This window comes from Poecilia reticulata, linkage group LG17 (assembly GCF_000633615.1).
Source record: "Poecilia reticulata strain Guanapo linkage group LG17, Guppy_female_1.0+MT, whole genome shotgun sequence".
NCBI lineage: Eukaryota > Metazoa > Chordata > Actinopteri > Cyprinodontiformes > Poeciliidae > Poecilia > Poecilia reticulata.
The window spans coordinates 29,701,187-29,706,431 of NC_024347.1; the positions used below are offsets into that span (position 1 = coordinate 29,701,187).

At 36.8% G+C, this 5,245-nt stretch overlaps 1 protein-coding gene and 1 pseudogene across 1 annotated transcript in view; both read right to left on the bottom strand.

Moving 5' to 3' along the window:
• Positions 1-362: 362 nt before the first annotated feature.
• Positions 363-1,211, bottom strand: LOC103480014 (gastrula zinc finger protein XlCGF49.1-like; annotated as a pseudogene).
• A 3,631-nt stretch (positions 1,212-4,842) lies between these two features.
• The window catches only part of LOC103479972 (gastrula zinc finger protein XlCGF49.1-like), a 3,391-nt gene continuing 2,988 nt past the window's right edge, over positions 4,843-5,245 (bottom strand). The window contains exon 2 of the mRNA XM_008434690.2: positions 4,843-5,221. The gene's annotated coding sequence lies outside the window, so the exon portion shown is untranslated. The remainder of the gene's footprint in view (positions 5,222-5,245) is intronic.

Here is a 5,245-nt window from a genome sequence, read left to right on the forward strand (position 1 = left end):
GGATGGATGGATGGATGGATGGATGGATGGATGGATGGATGGATGGATGGATGGATGGATGGATGGATGGATGGATGGATGGATGGATGGATGGACTCCATGACATGTTCAGGATTCTCTGATATTTAAAATCAAGATAGAAAAGGTTCTAAGTGAACTCTCCTGATGAGTAAAACTGATTTAATTATTTTAGGGTCACAAGCTGTAAAATCCTAGTTTTACTTTATTTTTAAAAATGTCTACATATGTTTTTGTCAACAAAACATTTCCCTTCCATTTCTAACTATGTTTAATTAGAATTAGTGAATATTTATTTATTTACATATTTTGGAAAGAGAAAATTACCAAGACAAGCTTAAATCCTAGCAGTAAATCTGAGAGTCAAATGACTGCCTCTCATTTTTGTGTTTTTGATTCATGTGAAACTTCAGTTTACCAACATGAATAAAACTTTTTCCACAGATTTGGCACAAAAGAGGTTTCTCACCTGTGTGGGTTTTCCTGTGAACACTCAAAGCGGCATTTTGTATGAAAGATTTTCCACAGGTTTCACAAGAAAAAGGCCTCTCACCTGTGTGAAGTTTTTTGTGGAGATTTAAATGCTTCATGTGAGGGAACTTTTTTCCACACGTTTGGCATGAAAAAGGTCTCTCACCTGTGTGGGTTTGCCTGTGAATGTTCAAATCTGCACTCCGTGCAAAAGATTTTCCACACGTTTCACAAGGAAAAGGCCTTTCACCTGTGTGAATTACCTGGTGCACAGTTAAATGATGAATTTGTTTGAAACTTTTTCCACATGTTTTACATGAAAAAGGCCTCTCCCCTGTGTGAATTTTTTTGTGAACAATTAAAGTACTCATGTGAGTGAAATTTTTTCCACAAGTTTGGCATGAAAAAGGTCTCTCACCTGTATGAATTCTAATGTGAAATTTTAAATTACTAATGTGAGAAAAAAAATTCCACATGTTTGATATGGAAAAGGTCTCTCACCAGTGTGGGTTCTGTAAAGTACTTTCAGCTCACTCTGATATTTACAAAATTTTCCACAAATATCACATTTGAAAGATCTTTTCTTTGTGTCAGGATGAGGCCCTCAACTACAGGAGAGATTTGAAATGAAATCTGCTCAGTTTGTGGAGTAGGAGTCTCCATCAAAGCCACAAACGGCTTCTGGACAAGCTGCTCTCTGTCCTGACTGCCATAGAGGTCATTCTGGTCCTGTGTAGTTAGTAAATAGTTTGGTTCCTGCTGTTCAAGTTTAAACAAAGAAAAATCTGACTCCTCCTGTTTTTTGTTTATCAATGGAAATTCTGGGTCCTCCACCTCACCTGTGTGGGTTTTCCTGTGAACACTCAAAGCGGCATTTTGTATGAAAGATCTTTATATATATATATATAAACACACAGATGCTTCACTTTGTTTTATTGTGTCTGTATGTTAATTAATTGTGAGGCTTTTTCTAAGTTTTTTATAGAAAAGATTGAAGCTCTGAGAGGCTTGAATAAGCTGGTAGATTTAGATTCCCATGGAATGCCACAATGCATAGCTATTCTGGAGCATTTTCAGCCAGTTTCTATAGATGAACTGACTTTGGTTATTAAGCATCTGCGGCCTTCAAATTATCCATTGGGCTGTCTTCCTACTCGTCTGATAAAAAACATTTTTCTTATTTTTTCGCAGCTATATTCTTAAGGTGATAAATACCTCATTGCAGTCAGGTTGTGTCCCCTCTACTCTTAAACATGCTGTGGTCAAACCCCTTAAAAAATCCAATCTAGACTCCAGTGACCTAGCAAATTTCAGGCCCATTTCTAAATTGCCTTTTTTATTATCTAAAATTCTTGAAAAATTAGTTTTTATTCAGCTTGAAATGTTTTTAAAAGATAAAAATATAACTGAGAAGTTTCAGTCTGGGTTTAAAGTTGCTCATAACACTGAATCTGCCTTGCTCCGAGTGTATAATGATCTCCTCTTAACAGCTGATTCAGGCAACGTTGCAATTTTATTACTTCTAGATTTGAGCTTTGCATTTGACACTGTATCATCAGATTCTCCATCCATCCATCCATCCATCCATTTTCTTCCGCTTATCCGGGGTCGGGTCGCGGGGGCAGCAGCTTCAGAAGGGAGGCCCAGACTTCCCTCTCNGAGAAAACCCATCATGCACAGGGAGAACATGCAAACTCCATGCAGAAAGACCAGGGCCGGGAATCGAACCCAGAACCTTCTTGCTGCAAGGCAACAGCTCTACCAACTGCGCCACTGTGCAGTCTTTCTATACTGTATCCTGGAATTTTAAATTCTAGGTTAGGTTTCAACCATGTTTCTTGCATACATATTATATCTGGGATTATTTCTAAATCATAAATAAACTTTTTAAGTTCTTGTCCATTGGCTATTAAACTTCTAGCATTCCATTGAAGGATATGTAGAACCATTATAAAAGTTTTAATCCTAATCCTGAGCATTCTCTGTTGTTTCACTCAAAATGGTATGAATCTGATCAGCTTGGATTTCTTTCATATCTAAAAATCTTCCTGCTGCTGTTACGATTGCTTTTATTTGATCACTTTTCTTCTTCATTTGAACTGTAACATTGATAATATGGCACATAAATGCTACAAAGTTTTCTTTTTTCACCACCATTGAATTTTCCTCCACTCTGCATTTATGCTTTTTGTATATTTGTTGTTGTTACTAAGATTTGTCTTTGTTCATTCTGCCCTTGATTTGAACTCCAAGTTGCGTTTCTTTGACCCGTTTGTCCTGACCTAATTTCTCTTGAGTCATCTTTCCTTACTCTTTTTAAAGCTTCGGCATATGAAACTCTTTCTATTTTAATTCTTTGAGCTTCTCTGGCTTCCTTTTGTATTTTGCATCCACCATATGCTATGCTCTCCTCCGCAGTTGCAACATTTGATTTTAGCATCTTTATCACATTTTCCATATTCATGTGGACCTCCACATCTTGCACACCTGGGTTTTCCTTTGCAATGTGTCCCATTCTTTGACAAGCAAAACATCTGAGGGGTTTGGGAATGTATTCTCTAACCCTGTAGTTCAAATATGCTAGCTGGATATTTTCTGGCATGATATTTTCAAATTGCAGAATTACTGCCATTGTGTCTTTAAGTTCCTCATCTCTTTTACTTTTAATCCTGGTGGCGTCTGTTATCTTCCCTCCTTTGATTTCTTTTTTCAGATCCTCCATTGTCATTTCCATTGGAACTCCTGATATTACTCCTCTCAGCCTTGCTAAAGACCCTGGAATATATGTTTTAATTCTTTCCCCCATCAAGTTTTTCATTCTGATTATCTTTTGTTGTTGAGTTTCACTGCTAGCATATATTAGCACTCTTCTGTTATTCATGATTCTAGCCGTTTTAATTTTTCCTATTTCTTCCTCTATTGCTCTGGTCAACTTTATCGGGTGGATAAATCCTCCTTCTTGCTTGAATTCCACTATGATTTTAAATTCCACTTCTCTATTAAAGTCATTCTGTTCTCCTGACCTCGCCCTGTCGTTTGTTTTTGTCTTTTTGTTAGCTTCTTCTCTTGCTTCRCTTTCTTCCGACCAACTTCTTGCCCTTTCTTGTCTCTTCCTAAGTGCTCTTTTCATTCTTGCTGATCTTGATATCATCCATTCCATTTCATTTCCACTATTCCCTCCTGATGTAGAAGCCATGTTGTTACAGTCAATGTACAGTTTATGCAATCCGCCAAAATCAAATCCTACCGCCTTCGTTTGTTTGCTACGTTCACTCGCTTCTCTTCTGCACGACCAGCCCCTGCTGGACTAGAGGGAGATGCCTCTCTGAAATCTTACAAAATGACAATTTTTGTCCCGCCGAACATTAAAGCTAAATTACAAGGAAATCAAAAACAACAACAAAGAGCCCAACAAAATTCTCAGTTACATTTAAAAACTATTTGCTTAAAATCAGACTTTCAACTAATGAAAAACTTGAGATTGTGGACGATCTGTTGACTATAAAATATTTGCACAACAAATATGCCACATTTTGTACAACTGTTACTTTGTTTTGACTGTCATCATCTTCTTTTTATTTTTCAATTACGCTCTCCCTGGATAATCCCCTGTTGTTTTATACACATTGATATGTGCTGTTATTCAGGCTTCCAAAAAAAAATTTAAAAAAAGGATGAAATATGTGGGGGCCTTAAAGTTGGACCATGCGACTTTTAGAAATATGTCTGTTTTACTTATTCGTTTAAAACCCTCCTGTTGTCCTCATTTTCTGTGTATAGGGAAAACACATACAAATCTCGGTCATTTTGACCCGAGGACAACAGGAGTATGAGTTGTGTGTACATACGGCACTCATGGTTTTGCTGTTAGTTATTTCGATAGAGTAACTTGTTAACTAACCATATTTTATTCTATTCAGCAGAAGTGACATCACTTGATGAGTCAGTAATAATTTATTGATTTGCTTCAGCATTTCCTGAATGATTGACAAGCTTAGCTGCATGTTGTCACAGGAAATAGTGGGATGGTGCAGACTGCTGAAAATACTAACAGTGAAGCAAATAAATCATACATAAATCAGTCACAGAGACATTTAGTGCCAAATGTTGGCATTTATTAAACACAGCTTGGTTGAACTTGTAACCATGGAGACACTGATGATTGTGTTTGGACCTCTGATCTGGAAACGATGTGAAGCAACCAAACACCAATTTTCCATCAATCTGGAGCCTCTCTGCAGTCTATCATTTAAACTCCAAAGACCCTAAAACAGCTTTTTCTACAAACATAACAGTTAATGGAAGCTGAATACAGAGTATAGTAATTTTTCTCATCTGATTAAAACCTAAAAATTCAAGTCAGCAAACATTTTAATTCAAAATAATCTCACGTTAAAGTTCAACATTCTAAACTATAAATGTAAAAACATTCAACAAAAGGTAACTAAGCTTCAGTCTCATTTGGTGAAAGTTGCTACATAACAATCTTCATTACACACATTTTAGATTATTTATGTTTACAAAAATCTGTTTCTGCACAGCTCTCTGGATTTCGGTAAGTTTCAAGAATTACCTTTGACTAGGCCAACCCAAATCCTAGAGCTTTTTGCCTGCAGGTTTTAGACGTATCCCTGCTCCAACACACCTGATGATTGGCTCATTAGCTGACGTCATTCTGAAGACAAATTCAATCATTTCATAAATCTGTGTTGGAGCAGAGATGCATCTAAACCTTGCAGGACAGTAGATATTGAGG